Source organism: Dermacentor variabilis, chromosome 1 (genome assembly GCF_050947875.1).
Source record: "Dermacentor variabilis isolate Ectoservices chromosome 1, ASM5094787v1, whole genome shotgun sequence".
Classification (NCBI taxonomy): domain Eukaryota; kingdom Metazoa; phylum Arthropoda; class Arachnida; order Ixodida; family Ixodidae; genus Dermacentor; species Dermacentor variabilis.
The window spans coordinates 287,838,983-287,856,096 of NC_134568.1; the positions used below are offsets into that span (position 1 = coordinate 287,838,983).

The 17,114-nt window shown below is 45.9% G+C and overlaps 1 long non-coding RNA gene across 1 annotated transcript in view; it reads left to right on the forward strand.

Moving 5' to 3' along the window:
- Positions 1-660: 660 nt before the first annotated feature.
- The window catches only part of LOC142566792 (uncharacterized), a 36,486-nt gene continuing 20,032 nt past the window's right edge, over positions 661-17,114 (forward strand). The window contains exons 1-2 of the long non-coding RNA XR_012825129.1: positions 661-683; positions 12,115-12,207. This is a non-coding gene — a long non-coding RNA (uncharacterized LOC142566792). The remainder of the gene's footprint in view (positions 684-12,114; positions 12,208-17,114) is intronic.

The window sequence follows — 17,114 nt, forward strand, 5'->3', positions numbered from 1 at the left end:
CTATCAAAGAATGGAACTCCCTGTCGGAAGAAGCCGTTTCATCCTCATCAATTGATTTCTTCGCAAAACGCATTGGAAGTATCCTAATTTGTAAATAATATACTTAACTTTGTGTCCTTGTTATCTTCAGCTGTTTACACTGTTACCTCTTGGTGTTATTAATTTTAATTTATTGTACCCTTTTTGTATTTCAATGTACAATTTTCCATGTACAAAATATGTGATTTATAATTGTTCGTATTCCTCTCCTGCTATAGCCCTGTGTAAGGGCTGGCAGTATCTGTAAATAAATAAATAAATAAATAAATAAATAAATAAATAAATAAATAAATATGCAAATGGCTACATATGTTCTGCTGTTTAGCAAGAAGCATTTAATTATTCGTTCATTTTCTGGTTAGCGAGCCTTTTACCGGTCAGCAGGGAGTTATTTTTAATCCTCAGAATTATTGAAGAGGGGAAGTGAAGTCTTGCGTGAGAAAATAAATTAAGACCTCGGTGCGAGAGCTTTATTGTAATGGTCCATCGTGCGGCACCCAAATTCGGCGCGACCATGCCGGGCGTGCTGTACCCAACCAGGGAAGGAAAGGCCATCCGACCTGGGGAATGGAGAGAACGAGTCTGGTGACTGGGGAACGCCGGGGAACTTCGGTGCTGCCTCGGGAGACGAAGCCGTCTGCACGGTGAGTGCGGTCGCTGGTTCTTGAATACTCACCTTGCACGCGGTATGGTGGTGCGCTGCAATATTTTAGACGTCACTTGAGACACCGACGTATTCGGCAGGCGAACGTCATTACGATATTCACCGCCTGGAGCGTGCGGTTCACCGTCATTTCGTGCTTAGGCCTAGGCGATTCGACGACCTCGGCGTCGACCGGTGTCGCCGCGCTCCCCGTTGCAGACGGTGGTCGTTGTACTGCTGTGTAACGGCAACCTGGCGTGTATTCCGGACCGGACCGTGCACGCTGTAGTGGGCGCAGTGCTAACAGCTAGAATTTGAACAAGTTGTGCAAGCGCTCGCTATCCAAGCGCATGCGAACTGCTTGTTGCGAGCGGCAAACCGGCGGCGGGACAGCTGCGTGCCCCTTTTTTACGATGCCCTTGCTCTTACTTTTTGAGTTCACTGCGCGTACTGTCGAGGTTATTTACAGCTCTCATTCAAAGTTCTGCCCTCATTCTCAATTCACGTATAGTGTAATAACTTCATTTGCCTAATATAAATTCGTTTGCCTAATATAATATGCAACCATAAACGGAGCTTATATATATATATATATATATATATATATATATATAAAAGCTACGTTTATGGTTGCATATTAGATTAGGTTGTTTACATAACTTGAACCTAGGATTTTGAAAAGTGGTTCAGCTGAATGAAACCAACGACACATTATTTGCCGTCATGTAGAGAGCTTTAGAGCGTTTTTTTTTTATATTCCGCTTAACTAGTTAGTAGTTATACAAAATCTTTAATATTCACGTGAGGGCCAAATGGGTTTCGCTGCGTTGTAGAAGGGGTACAGAAACGACAGATCCAATTTTTTGTAGCAACGTACATTCTGCATGGCGATTTTTTTTTCCCTGCGTTCATAGAAAGCCTGCGAAATATGGAAAAATGAAATAAAGCCACGTGACTGCGCTCGTGCGCTATCGTATTGCATCGCTCTAAACCTTGCGTCGAGCCTATCGCTTATCAGGGACGACAGCGCTTCCTCTCCATGTGCCACCGCCAAAGATGCTGACGCGCTGTGAAGCCGATGCCTACAGCTGCGCCCTCCTCACTTCGCCTCGGTCCGCGCGCACGGTTCTTTTGCACGAAGAGCGGTTGAGACCGCTACAAAACGATAGCGCACGAGCGCAGTCACGTGGTTTTATTTCATATTTCGCGGGCTTTCTTTATTAAATGAAAAAAAAAAAAATCACCACGCAGCATGTACGTTGCCACGAAAAAAAAATGGATCGCTCGTTTCTGAATCCCTTCTACAACGCAACGAAACGCACTTGGCCCTAAAACGAATATTAAAATTTTGCATAATTCATCTTAATTAAGTAACTAATTCATCGGAATATAAAAATGCTCTAACCAGCGCCACATGACGGCAAACCATATGCCGTGGTTTTCACTAAGCTGTGCGCGGCTTACCACTTTCTTTAAAATACTTGGTTCAAGCCCTACATGCGATAACTGTAAATGCGAGGAAACAATCGCCCATCTTCCCTGTGGGTGTCCCCGCTTCAGTGCGCCCAAGAAAGAACTTTCAAGAGTGTTAGATAGTCTTGACAAACACCCTTTGTTGGAGGAAAGGGTCCTTGGACACGGGCTGAGACCGTCCGCAGCGCAGAGGGCTTTGAAAGCTTTGTTGCGCTCCTTGTGGAGAGCTGGTCTTAGAGACGGACTTTAAACAGTGCCGTATTCTCTTTTCCTTTTCCCCTTTCTTGTTTGCTTTTCTTTCCTTTTTTATAATAGCTCTTTTCTGTTAGCTTTTATTCCCCCAACCCCCTTTCCCCAGCACTGGGTAGCCGGCCGGTCTGAGAACTGGCCAACCTCCCTGTCTTTCCGTCTATTCCTGCTACCTCCTCCTTAATTCAAGTTACGTGAAACACCCTGTATACCTGTTTACTTTAAGGCTTTTCAGCGTGTCAATGAACACAATATTTTGAAGTATCAAATCAAAAATGAATAAAGGAATTTCTAGAATGGCATGCGCAGGTTTTCAGCGTTGTCTGTCCTTGTTTCGCATTTCTACACGCCAATTGGCAGGGTGGCTGACATGAGCAGTAGACGTCGCCAAATAGTTTTAGAGGAAAAACAACTGAGTTTTGGTGATTTCTTGCGTGCTAAACTAAAATAATCTAATTGTTGTTTGGGAAACTCGACAGTTTTAATCGATAGCATGTGTAAGATATTTTATTTGCTAGGACCGCAATGAACTTTACATTGCCATATCAAATCCTTGTAGGTCACAATATACAAAGAATGCGTGCATTTGGCAGCACGATCGCAATTTTTTCATAATGATCATGAGCAAGTGCAACTACCATTCCTGTCGACACGCGTACTCTTCGACAAGCAGTTTCCTTTTTTCAGCTGATAATACTAAGCTAACTATTACACCCTAATAAGTTAAATAACATATGAGTGAGAGATGTTGCATATATCGCTTCAGCGTATAGTCATACCGAGTTCACTGCTCGCATGCTGACAAGTGGGAAATGTAGGAATTTTTCCTGTAAACATATTCTGAACGAGGTTGATTGATATGTTATCACCGTTTCTCAGTAACAAGCCTGTCGGTAAACTAACTAATCGGCGAACGAATTAATTCATAATTAATTTTAAATGAATTAATGAATGAATTCGGTCTTGAGCGGTCAAATATTTGTGACCCAGCAGGAGGCACTGTTGTGATGAAATTGTCATGCTGCTTTGAGACGTAACCTGATCGAAACCACGCGATCATATGATTACCTCTGCACGCGCAAAATGCGCTTACCTGCTGTTACCCTTTGAGCTCGTAGATGACACTCGTGGCTGTTTACGTTACTTGCGGCGAAACCTTTCGAGAATGCGCGTAGCTTGTCTGGCGAGAGCGAGTTAAATTAAAGACAGAACGTACTATCCTCTGATTGGAGGAGTACGTTGTGACTAGTTTTCCAGTAGACAAGAGGAAAATGTTACAAATAACATTGAGAAGAATACCAGTCATTGCCACAAATAAAACAAAGACTAGTTTCAGCACCGTTTAGAAAGAAAAAAAAGAAAGGTTCATTAATACAAAGACGATGAACGTCGCTAAGAACCGGTGGTGCCTAAATTTCGCTAGCAACCCAATGTACTGTACACTGCGTGCATGGTTAGGAAAATGCTCGTCGATACACTATACCGCTTCGCAAGTAGCATTTCTGTCCACCATGGTGGCATAGCGGCTATGTCGTTGCGCTGCTAAAAGCACGAGGTCGCGGGGTCAAATCCCGCCGCGGCGGCCGCATTCCGGTGGAGGCGGAATGCAAAAACGCCCGTGGATTGGGTGCACTTTAAAGAACCGCAGGCGGTCAAAACTAATCCGGAGTCCTCCAATATCCGGTGAGAATCAGACCGTGGTTTTGGCACGTAAAAACTCCAGAATTTAATTCTTTAACGTCCAGTTTCTGCTCACAGACAACGAGTGCTTACCAAGGTAAGAATAAAACAGCATCTCACAAGTATTCAATAACGTTACAAAATACAATGCGACACAGAGCTGCGCACTTGCGCAATGAGTAATCGACATACGTATTCCAATGTTTCACAAAACGTGAAAGTAAGGTTAAGTCTGCAAAGAAGCTAGGCACAAGTATGCGCACGCTGCGACGTCTGTACAATAGGCCGAGACACGGCGGCCACAGAGGTACGTGCGCAACACCGCCAGGGCATATGCGGCCCAGCCCCCGTGATGAATCCAGTTCGACTGCACAGATGTTTGTACACTAATTGCATGTCAGTAAGACGTTTTCCTTTTATCTTCTTTCGTTCTGAAAAGCGCTTCATACAACGTCGAAGTTCTAATTAAGCGCACTAATATACCTTAAATTGCACTCACGCGAAGAAAAACCACCCCGCATCTCGTATCAGCTTGCGCTCTTCTTACCTGCTCAGAACGCGCGTTGTTCTGTTTACAGGCTTTTGCGTCCCCTTCCCCCCTTGCGATGCAGCGCGCCCCGATTACACGTCATCAAATGCTCCTGTTGCAGTATTGTATTTTAGTGATTAAGAGCTGCTCAAATTTCCTTTTCTTCTCTTTTTCTTCTTTTTAGTAGGTTAAGGAAATATCTGAAATACACTAAAACGGGCCTTCATAGTCATCGAGGTCGAAGTATGCGACTGAACCAGGGAATTTCTAGGCTGCTGGAACACTTATTCATCCAAGTTTACAATAAATTGCGGAATGCCTTTGAGAAAGCAGGGATAAATGCACTTGGCGGAAGGTGTGTGTGTGTGTGTGTGTGTGTGTGTGTGTGTGTGTGCGCGTGTGTGTGCGCGCGTGCGTGCGTGCGTGCGTGTGTGTGTGTGTGTGTGTGTGTGTCTGTGTGTGTGTGTGTGTGTGTGTGTGTGTGTCTGTGTGCGTGTGTGTGTGTGTGTGTGTGTGTGTGTGTGCGTGCGTGCGTGTGTGTGTGTGTGTGTGTGTGTGTGTGTGTGTGTGTGTGTGTGTGTGTGTGTGTGTGTGTGTGTGTGTGTGTGTGTGTGTGTGTGTGTTTAAGAGTACATGAATCGTCAGTCATGCCTATGCCATAGAAAGTAAATTAGTTCTGTCTGTAGATTTAATATTGTTCAGTTAATCAGAAACACCAAGTATTTATGACAGTAGGGTTGAGGATTGGGCGAGGTGGTATTACATTCTAAAACTGGTACAGCGCAACATAGAAAGGAAGAAAAAGGTCAAGCCGGCCAGATGATAGAACATCGCTCTGTTCTTTCATCTGGCCGGCTCGACTTGTTTCTTTCTTTCTATGTTGCGGTGTACCAGTTTAGAATTTTATGACAGCGTTGGGCATGCCCTGTAGGGCTGTGGGAATATTCGAAATTTCGAAGACGAAGACTACTGTTTATTTCGTGTGAGATTACAAAATTCACTATTCGAAATTGTCGGGCATTTATTACTCTTCGACTATAACGGATAATTATTGGAGCCTAGAGGCGCGACCCCTCCGCAAACAAAGACGATTCAGGTAGGAGTTGTATAATAACGCTTTGTTCTTCTCGAGGGAGAAAGACCGATGCAACTGGACACGGTTCCTGATGATTCTTATGCAGGAGAGTCGGGATGGTTGCAAAGAGGCACAACTAAAACTGTCCATTAGTATAATTTTCTTAACTAATCGACTTAATGGTAATTTATCGCTCAAGCTCTGATGTCCGCCAGTACGTGCTAAGTTCGTGAGCGAACGCTCAGAGCAGATAACTTCTGCGCAGTAATTTCCCCAATCATTCAATAAGAATGCCTCGCTTTCAGACAGCTTACGAATTTGTTGTCTCGGTTTAGGCAAACCAGTTTATTATTCCACCAACCAGTCTCACCATGTTCGCATCCCCTCAAAACGATGTGTTTATAGTATTACAATCAACTCCTTCAATGAACGCCACGCTCGTGGTGTATTCGGCGACGTGCTGTTTCCATTTTTTCCATTCCGGTCATTGTCCTGGTGTACCAGATAAGTTAAAGAAGTTGTTTGTCATTTATAAGCTCCTCAGTTGACCGGGCGTTCATTCGTGAACGGCATTACATGCGTGTATCAAAGTGAACGTAAATAAGCCTCTCTTTTTACCAAACGGACCACAGACAAACTTTGTTTCACTTTGCTAAGAAATAGGAAAATGGTCGGTATTGGATTCTATATTCGAAGGACGTTTTCCTCAAATATTCGTATTCGATTGATTCAGAAATTTTACTGTTTGAACAACATAATGCCTCGGGTTTCTATGAAAGCCTGCCACTCTACATTGTTTTGGCAAATACCACTCGTGAACCGCGTAGTTCTTAAAAAAGAAACTAGTATTCTTAATGACTTGAATTTTTCCTTTAATAAAACTGCTTCTTATCAGTAGCCTAATTAAGTACGCTGCTTGCTGGGGACGTATTCTTGGGAGATCACTTTCGGCGGTATACTATCACTTTTGCGTGGCCTAGAACACTGCACGCTGTTATGATTCCATAGCACTGAACGTGAAGTCCTCCAAAAGCTACCGTCCGAGAATACGTCCCCAGGACAAACTACTCCCTCCGGGAGTTCTATAATTACCCGAATTCTACTACGTCCGCCTTCTCCATCGCATACCCGCAAATTCCCTCATCGTATCGGCCCATGCATGTAATTCTCTCGACAGGATGTGCCTTCCCTTTGCACCCTTACTATCAATCGTGATCGAGCACCGTTCTACGCACTATGAAGACCTGTCCAACTCCCGCTTCTCGCTGTTGATCTCAGCTAGAACATAGCCTGCTCGTTTTTCTCGCGATCGGTCCAATGTCCACACTGCGGTGTTTCTTCGTCTTTCAAGTATTTCAGTTGTGGCCCGTGTTGCGGCCGCATGCGGTTGTTTCTAAGAAGTGCATCAACTTTTTAATGATAAGCTTGTGGCAACCGAAGATATTTCTTCTGCCTTCTAGTGATATACAATATACAGGGTGTTAAAAGTTAAGCTTTGTGGTTTTCTTAAAATTAGGCACTGGGGAAGAGGGGAAGGGGTATAGTTATCTTTGCCTATGCCTCCGCCCCCTTGTCAGACTAAACGCCGCACGCAACAGGCGCGTCACATCAGAGAGGAGCTTTGCGCCGATCCTCACTCTCTTGAATGGGTAGTCATGCGAACGACGATCAAAAATTGGAGTCGGATATCTCGGAGCACAGATACGCTAGAAGAATTCTTCCAACTGATACTGCGTAGAAGCACTACTGCCTCTAACTTTTCAATACGAACGCACCCACTTACTGAAGTCAACAAAAAGTTAATTATTGAATTTTAGTTCATTGGGCTGCTGACAGCGGTAATTACCATCACACTTTGTGTCCCTCTGGCTACATAATTTATTTGCACAGGTGGTCTTCGGGTGTCTCCCAGTGCCTGCTGATTTTAAGAAAAGCATAAAGCTTAATTTTTAACACTTGGTGTATCAGTGGGCTTCATACGGTTGTGACTAGCAAAATTCGAGCCCCCCAGTTTCCCTTCGTCTCGATCATGCATGCATGTATGTATGTATGTATGTATGTATGTATGTATGTATGTATGTATGTATGTATGTATGTATGTATGTATGTATGTATGTATGTATGTATGTATGTATGTATGTATGTATGTATGTATGTATGTATGTATGTATGTACGTACGTACGTACGTACGTACGTACGTATGTATGTATGTATGTATGTATGTATGTATGTATGTTTTCAAGCTATGGGCGATACCTTCACCCACTTAGGCGGCTTAGGATAGGATAGGAATAACTTTAATAAAGTGCCGGCTTAGTTTGGTACGTATGTCCGCTGACTTACAGCAATCGTTCAGCATTGCCAATTCGATACGTCACTCCCGCCTAAAAAGGAAGCGCTGATCCTTGCTTTTCTTTTTGTTTTACAGCGAAGCTGTTAATGGCTACTTTCCCCACAATCGTGTCCGCGTGTAGAAAAAAATCCCGAAGATAATGCAACGCCGGGCCGACCCGTGGCGGAGGTGCAGTTCGCCATTAAGGGGCCCACATGCGCAGCTATTTTGCCTTGCCGTCACTTCTAGGGACACTCAAAAGTTGGCAAAACTGTTTTCCGTGTTGTTCTTTTCACATGGCCTATAATTAATTTTCTTTAGTAATTTTCATTAGGCGTCCGCTGCAGTGTATTTCTGAGGGTGCTTAGTTTGCGAGAAGGTAGGGGGATGGCGTGTTGAGCAACTTCGAAAAATTAGTGATAGTTCATACAACAGGCACACTACTAACCAGCGCCTACGTCATCCATGCGTATGCAGCCAAGAATTCAGAAAATATTTGCTGGGAATATCTGAAAGTATTGAGTGCTACCTTTGGATTTAGCCGCTGAACCTAGAAAAAGTTTTCGATTTGTTGCTCAGAAGTACGACTTTATGTCCAGCCTGATGTAATCACCCCTAAGCAAAGTATAACGATCATATTTGCCATTGTACAGACGTATCCGAAAATTGACCAAGCTGTCAAATCTAATTTGACGCATGTACGCTCCGCATAGCAACAGGTAAGCGCATGCTTCATTCGATTGCGACGAAAACAGAAGTACCGCACTGCAGTATCTCCGTAAATCACCTGTCACGCCGAACAAAATAGGAATGTGGACGTACACGCACAGTACTGCTGGCAGAAACAATGCGCAGAAGCCAAGCTATCGATCGCGATCGCAGTTGGGCAGTCCAACTTATTATTTTTTTTTTATTTTTCTTTCAAGGGCGCGCTATTGATCCACGCCAGAAGGTCAAGGTTGAGCCCGTGGTTGTAACCAGCGGTGAGCGAAATGAAAGGGACCCCCAGTACCGCTGAGCACCGTAGAGCTCCTAGAAACAGCGCCGCGGATTTTACCCGCATCATGATTCCTGGTTGCGCAAAAGGCTTCGGCTGCACGGCTCTCACGCCAGTCACATTTGTTGGTGGCACGGGCGCCACGTCATTTGACGGCTAGATGGTTGCCTGCGCAATTATTTGGACAACCTCGGGTTAGAAATGTATACGCATAATCAGGCAACATGGCCTGGGTGGCTGCTGAGCGTCAACGCGAACTGCTGGGCGGGCGTTGCGAAAGACGGCTCGCTGTTGCCAAGGCGCACGCCCGCAGGCAAGGCGCACGCTGGTCAGTGGCAGACGCGGCAGCGCCTTGTGTTACGTTACTAGTATTTCAGTATTCGGTTTCACAAGCAAGGGGATCTTGTGTGTGTGCGTCCACCGTTAAAGGTCAAAAAGATGGCCGAGGCAGTACATATATATGCCAGCCACTCGGAAATAACTTTAGTGAGAGCTCCTTAGTCGCTGTTTCTCTTCTTTTTTTTTTTCGTTTTCTCTCTCTTTCTTCTTCTATTATCTTCTTGTGTAGTTTCGACCAGACAGTCACGTGTCCATCGCCGTATCTTTTATACCGCTGCTGCAGAGACACCATTGTTGTTAAACCCTATCAGCTTTCATGTATGAGTCATGAACGTTGATACTGTACTCAACCGTTTACTTCCTGCTGGCGATGTGCTCACGCAACAGAGCGCAAAATTGCAAAATTGCTGTTAACCGCCGAGAAGGACCAGGCCCACAAAGGGAGAGCGAACGCGATCGGAAAGACGGGGAGAATGCCATGCTTTGCTCAACAAAAGCTTGGGTCGCTAGGCAAAGCGTTATTCACGCGTTAAAGGACGCACGAGCGGCATACGACATGAATAGAGCGGGGCGTTCCTTGCCTGTGATGCCGAATCCTCCACGGTACCATGCAAAGATGGCGCTGCACCAAGGGACGTGGGTCGATGGCAAGTGCGCGCCGGAGATGGCCCGCCTCTGTCGACTGCTCAGTCCCTGTTCACGCTTTATGACGCTCTGGCCACGGCTCTCGAAAGCGCGCCGAACCCGGTGGTGACTACGTCAGTGGGCGCTGTCTGTCGCGATGGACGCCTCGTCAAGAGGGCACTGGGATACGGGCCCTCGAGCGAGGGGAGCCAAAAGCATCCGGGCACTTAGGATCTCCGGCTCAACACCGCGACTTCGCTCTTTCAGGAGTCGGTCAAAAAAATGAAACAAAATGTGCCGCAAGCACGGTCTTGCGATATTAAAAGGGAAGAAAGAAAATGAAAGAGGTCGGTGCCAGGTGTCATCCCTTTTGCGCCATACTTTTTCCGCGGCCATTACTACAGCGCCTAGAGTGTGTAGCTGGCATGTTTTATGCATGTTATTTTACAATGATCGTATCTCTCGCTTGCTGCTCAACAGCTATGGCGTTCGGCTACTGAACACGTTGTGGCTGGTTAGGTGTGCCAGTGCGGCGACCGCGTTCCGAAGGGGCCAGAATGCAAAAGCTTCCTTCTGGTGAGGCCACAGGACACACTGAATAGCAACCAATAGTAGAAGCTCGAAGCTAACTTCGAGTGTGGGACCCAATATCCAAGGTTACGGCTAATCCAGTGTTGTTAAAACTTCGAGATGGTTGTATTTTCAGGCGCATTTAAATATTCAGTTTCGTTTGACATTGAGGGCCACTGCGCTCTTTCCTTACTTCCGATGTCACTGTTAACGTATCCAAATGTAGCTTTGAACGAACGCAGAAGTAACTACGACCATTCTCTCTCTCTCTCTCTCACACACACACACGCACACACACACACGCACACGCACACGCACACGCACACACACGCACGCACGCACGCACACACGCACGCACGCACGCACGCACACACACGCACGCACGCACGCACGCACGCACGCACACACGCACGCACACACAGACACGCACGCGCGCGCGCACACACACACACACACACACACACACACACACGCACACACAAAGAAAAAAAGAAGCGTCAGGGTAGCTAGGCGACTTCTTCAGATGGCTGAGTTTCATTCACGTAAGGTACACGGGAATAGAAATAACGCATGCATCACCTGAAAGAGCAGTCACTTTCACTTCATTTATTTCGCGTATAAAGCAGTCGTAATGCTTGCGAAGGATGATGCAACGTTCAAACATGGCAAAGCAGCCGCACGTATTGCAGTGGACTAAAAAAGCTCCTTACGTCCGTTTCCCACTGTACTGACGTTCTCAGAGTTCTGACATTCATGAATCATCCAGTCTTCCCAACGTAATGCTTTCCACCAGAGTACACGAACTCTAGTAAGCATTTTCTGCAAGCTTTACGCATCTGCACTTATGTCTCCTTTTCTAACTGCACCCGCACTGTATACTGTGGTCCATTCTGGCGAACTTACATTGCGTACCTGCTACTCAAGTTGAGCTGCGAGTTCAGCATTTCTACGTAGCGGGAGACTTTCACCAGATGTACAAAGTCTTGTCGCTCAAGTAGAGAATGACGACTAATGCTTGTCTCTTCTGTAGTAACTGCTCGGACCATTCAGTTTCACTTGCGCAGAATCTGCTGGGAATCTTTCCAGCTAACCTTCTGTCGGCACACGGAGAGAAATGCGGGATGAAAGAGAACGGAGGATAACCGGAGCTATATGTGGTCAAAATTTGCCAGCGTATTGGGCAGTCGGCGTTGGCCGAGTGCCCAGATTGCCAGGTGCTCATCATCTGTGCCCGCAGGATTTCTTGAGCGCATTTGCGAAACATACCAATGCTACATTTCGCATTTTCCCGGTGCTCAGAACGTAACGGTAAATTTGGCTCCTTGCAAAGCGCCCGGTGCACCCAGCCGGCGTCAGCTTTCTAAAGAGACACCTTTACATAAAGGAACTTTTTCTGAACCCTTCCCTCGGAAATCATGAACTAATTACGGAGGGATAAAACCACCTACTACGGTGGTACATAAAAACACCAGAATAGAAGATCTCCGAGTCGCTCTCAAACTATATTTTATGAGATCATCGAAATGACCAACCGTTTTTCTTCCTTTTCTTTTTTCCTTACAGGATACCTGAAATGGATCGGTCAGGTTCGGCTAAAAGCAGGTCAATCACTATAGAAGTAATGCACCAACCTACGGAGACACCTTTCTTCTGAAGGTGAGGTATGCCGTTCCATTGGGCGAATGTCGGTGTGAGATGATCATTGAGCGTTTCTAAAGAGATACTAATCGATGAAGCTGACGTGTGGAGTAAGTGCAAACTCATGTGTACACTGGTTCATACAGGTTTGTGGTGCGTCAAAGGGGTAAAGAGTGAGAAACAGACATACATGTCTGTGCTACAGCTCGAACTGGCGCAGTTCTCTGATTACGGGACTAAGCCTTACTGCTGCATAGCGAAGCCAGACATCTAGGCTCGCAGCGGCCAGAATCATCCTTTATTTACGGGAATGTAAAGTACTGCAGCAAGTATGCGTCATTGAGGACCAACGAGAAAAGAAAAAGGAAACCTATATAGCGAAGGTGTCATTTTGGACGTCAGTGTTGCAGGTAACATATCTCGCGCCTGCGAGAAAATATCCGTGCTGCGGTATGGCATGTCGTCGCGGAAAGTTTGTGACTTTACTGCATTGTATAGAAAGGCCGCCTACAAACCTATGAAAATTTAGTTTTCAACTGTAAGTGTCAAGCAGCAACGAAAGCGAACGAAAATTGTCCTAGTACTAAATTGCTGGGCGACAGTAAAGAAATGATAAAGAAATAAGTGGAGCTTGAAACCAGGCAGCAGCAACAATATTTTCACGCATGGGTGCTTTAGACAGTACTGTAGTGGTATATATATATATATATATATATATATATATATATATATATATATATATATATATATATATATATATATATATATATATATATATATATATATATATATATATATGAAGTCATATCATAAAAAACCACCAAACAACGACACAAAGGACAACATAAGGGAAATTACTTGTACTTGCTAATTGAATTAAAACGACAAATTAATGGAAATCATAGTGGATGAAAAAACAACTTGCCGCAGGTGGGGAACGACCCTACGTCTTCCCATTACGCGTGCGATGCTCTACCAATTGAACTACCGCGGCGTCGTTCTCCATTACACTTTCTCGGGTATATGTTTTTACTACTAGAACTAACCCTGGGAGTGCTAACCAGCGCCACCACTCGCAAACCTTGGCGGCGGATGTGGAACATCCTTTTTGCCGGAGGCGTCACGAGTACGTGATCTTTTTTGGGTAAAGGCAACTGGTCAATAAACCCACACATGCTACTTGAAGGGACGAATGTTGCCGGATTCGAGACCCTCGTTATGGAATATATATATATATATATATATATATATATATATATATATATATATATATATATATATATATATATATATATATATATATATATATATATATGTGTGTGTGTGTTTGTGTGTGTGTGTGTGTGTGTGTGTGTGTGTGTGTGTGTGTGTGTGTGTGTGTGTGTGTGTGTGTGTGTGTGTGTGTGTGTGTGTGTGTGTGTGTGTGTGTGTGTGTGTGTGTGCGCGCGCGCTCTACAATCCGGGAAAACACACGCACGCACACGCACGCGCGGGCCGGCTGATTTTGTGTTTGTATTTCGGCATAGCTTGCGCGCGGTTGTAGCACATTAAAATGAAAATTGCAGGATATTGTTACGTAACAATATTACTATGGTGTAGTTTATTTTTGTGGCGGATAAACTTAAACATTGCATCAGATTAACGTTACATATGAAGAAAGTAAACACAATTGAACGCGTGGCCATTATTTGCATAGCATTTAATTACCTGCTTCATTAAATCTTCGCTTCATATAGATTACAATATGTTTTTTTTTAATAAGCGGCCGGTCGGCCACCGCCAAATAAATGGTTCATTAATTCGTTTATTCATTCACTCACCATAGTGACTTTTCCCAAGCTGGGCATTCCCTTGAAATCGCTTCTTTCGTTCTATAGCATTCTAAGTGGTCTATATATTCTCTCCCCCACCCCCCCCTCTCGCTTGAGCATGAATACTGCTGATGAACGCTCGGCAGCGAATACATGTTGTCGTGCCCTGTGCAAACAGCGCTTACGTGGCACGGCTTTGCATACTGCAACGGCCGGTGCACATGTGAGGGTCCAAAGGGCGTTTCACACTGCGCGCATTTACACATGTTTACGCATTTACACATTTACACGCGCATGCATACACGCTGTCACCCTCATGCAAGCACAGAAACGTCATCCACGTCGAGCGGGCGGATCGTTGGAAGTCAGCATTCCTTTCGGTCACCCGTGACCCACCGCTTCTATAGGCCTTCATCTCAACTCGCTCCGAGTGAGTCCTTCACAATTATCGCTGCCCTATACATAGCTATGGAGCCGCATACCTTTTTCTTGTGTCTGGTGTTCACCAGGCGGCAATATTGGGAGCGGACGCACGGTGCACTGACAAGCGGCCGTTGCGTACTATATACCATATCGAGTCTTCGTCGCGCGTCTCTGGCGCCCGGAAAGGTCATTTTTTTACGTCCATTCTGACGCATCTGCACACACCTTCGTACGCCTGAACAGCGGCTCCGAAATGAAAAAATGACGACCATTCCTCATACTTTAGCAGCGACACCGAAAGCGTGTCGATCCGAGCATGGCCTCTGGGCTTCGAGCAGATTTATTGCCATCCCATGGTAATGCGAAGATATTACGCGCGTTCCTTTCTCTTAATGTCAGCGCGTGGACGCGAACTTTTCGCGCAGAGGGAAGCCGGACGTTTAGGTGAAAGCAACGTGGCGGCGATCCGCCATACAATTCCGCTTCTTTCTACCCTTACTCAAGGCGAAAGTCATAAAGCCTGTACGTAACGGCGCCAACAAGTATGGCTTGAAGCATATGTCTGACAAACAAACGTACAGAGAGAGAGAGAGGAGCTGACTGTGGAAAGTACAGTTGCTCCGAAGAAGATCGTAAGGTCGTCAAACTTGTTATCTACGTGCTTCGGGGTCTCGCAGACCTCCGCGACTTCGTGTTTTCTTGAAGGACAAAAGCCTCAACTAAGTTTGCTGCCACGAGAGCAATGTCTGGACAAGGCACTCAGAAGGTTGTTTGCTTTAATTTTTTCAGTGTGTGTCTGTGTGCGCGCACACACACATTAGCACATGGGCACACAACCAGTATAGCACATACCGATTGGCTAAATAAAGAAAATAAAGTAAATCAACGAATGCTTTGAATATAGAGAGAGAGATAAGATAATGCAAAGACAGGCAGGGAGGTTAACCAGAGGTAGTTTCGGTTTGCTACCCTGCGCAGGGGGAAGGGTTAAGGAGGATAAAAAGAGAAACAGAGTGGAAGGGGGAGATTTGAATATAATCTTTGAATATAATGCGCCGTTCCACTAAGAGGTCAGTAGGCTTTAGAGATGCCTGTGAGCCGAGATTATATGTCCAGGTTTTAGTAGGAATTTATCATTGCGATAGTAATTATACGGTCACTCGAGGCCGTTTTCCCTTCCCCCAGCGTAGGGTAGCCAACCGTGCTCTTGACTGGTTAACATCCCTGCCTTTCTTTCATCTCTCTCTCTTGGCGCATTCACGCTGTTGGCACCGCCGTAGTCGTGCTGTCCGGCTGTTGACTGCGCACGCGCCGATCGCGCGCGGGTGTCAGAAGGTCTTCGTAAATGTGGAGCGCGCTTGGCTGCAAAAACGTCGGCGCGAAGTGCGACGCACCGTCAACGCTACGCTTATGACTCGGTGGCGTAGCCAGGGCTGCAGTCTCCTTTGCGCTGTTGGCCTGAGCGCTCTGCGCACGCACGCTATAAGCACGGCGTTCCCGCTGAGCTGCTGTGTGCTCTGGTCTGAGCAGTAACTTGCCAAGCTATAATGTTCTTTAATATTTCACTGCGCGCTGGCTAAGGCGGACGGTTGCCCGACGCTCTCGTGGGCCATCGAGGTGCGACTCCACTGGCGGCGCCCTCCTCATCCCGCCAGCGTTGTGAGACGCCTGGTAGCTGCCGGGGCGCTGTTCCTTCTGCCGAGCAGCAGTTACCTGGCGTGCTGCGTTGCACTAACGTGCCGCCGCCGCATGTTTAGTCCGAACACCTCCCGAGTAACGCAAGCGTAACGCTAAACCTTGCTGTCGCTGTTAATGTGTCGTCCTTGGTGCTCAACTGCCAATCTTAATATTATTATTATTATTATTATTATTATTATTATTATTATTATTATTATTATTATTATTATTATTATTATTATTATTATTATACACAACAGAGGTGCACTTAGTGGCGCTATACTTTCGTCAGTCAGCCATACAGGTGTAATATAAGAAGCGCGTTCGCTGGTACTTGAATTCGGCGCACATAAAGCCTTCGTATATGTACCCACAAATGTATACCCACCAAGGTACCGGCCGACTCAGCAGCGGCCAGCAGGTGCCGCCGCCACGCAAAACCAGTGAGGGCAGGCAAAGATTCGCTTCAATAGGTTGCTCAGACGGTTTGAACAGTAATGTGAGTGAGCCAGTAATACTGATCTCGGATCACTCGTACGATGAAACTCTTTGCGGACAAGGCCAGGATACGATCTCGGCTTTCTGCTTGCGGAATGAGCCACTCATCTAAAGTTGGAGTTGACGTTGTGTGCTTCTGGCAACTACTGTGGAATGCGAGGCAATGGCACTGTAGTAGAGCAACACCCCCCCCCCCCACCTCAACCTCTTTGCTCTCAATAATGTTTCGCAGGAGCGGCAGTCATTGAAAGACTCAAGAAAAGGACTGTTAGTTCCGTATTATGGATTGGCTTCTGTCGCTTGTGCTCCTGCAAATGGGCAACAATATCTGGCGTAAGGGCAAGACTGGTGCGGGTTCTGTGCACTATAGGACATGGTATCCCTTAATAAGTCCAGCCAGAACAGCGGCAGTTTACCGCGTCTTCGACTTCGGGCACACAAGTAAAGACCGTGTTAGAGCAATAAATAATGCTTTGCAGCAGCTACTAGCTGGTTAAAACACGACTTGGGCAAAAA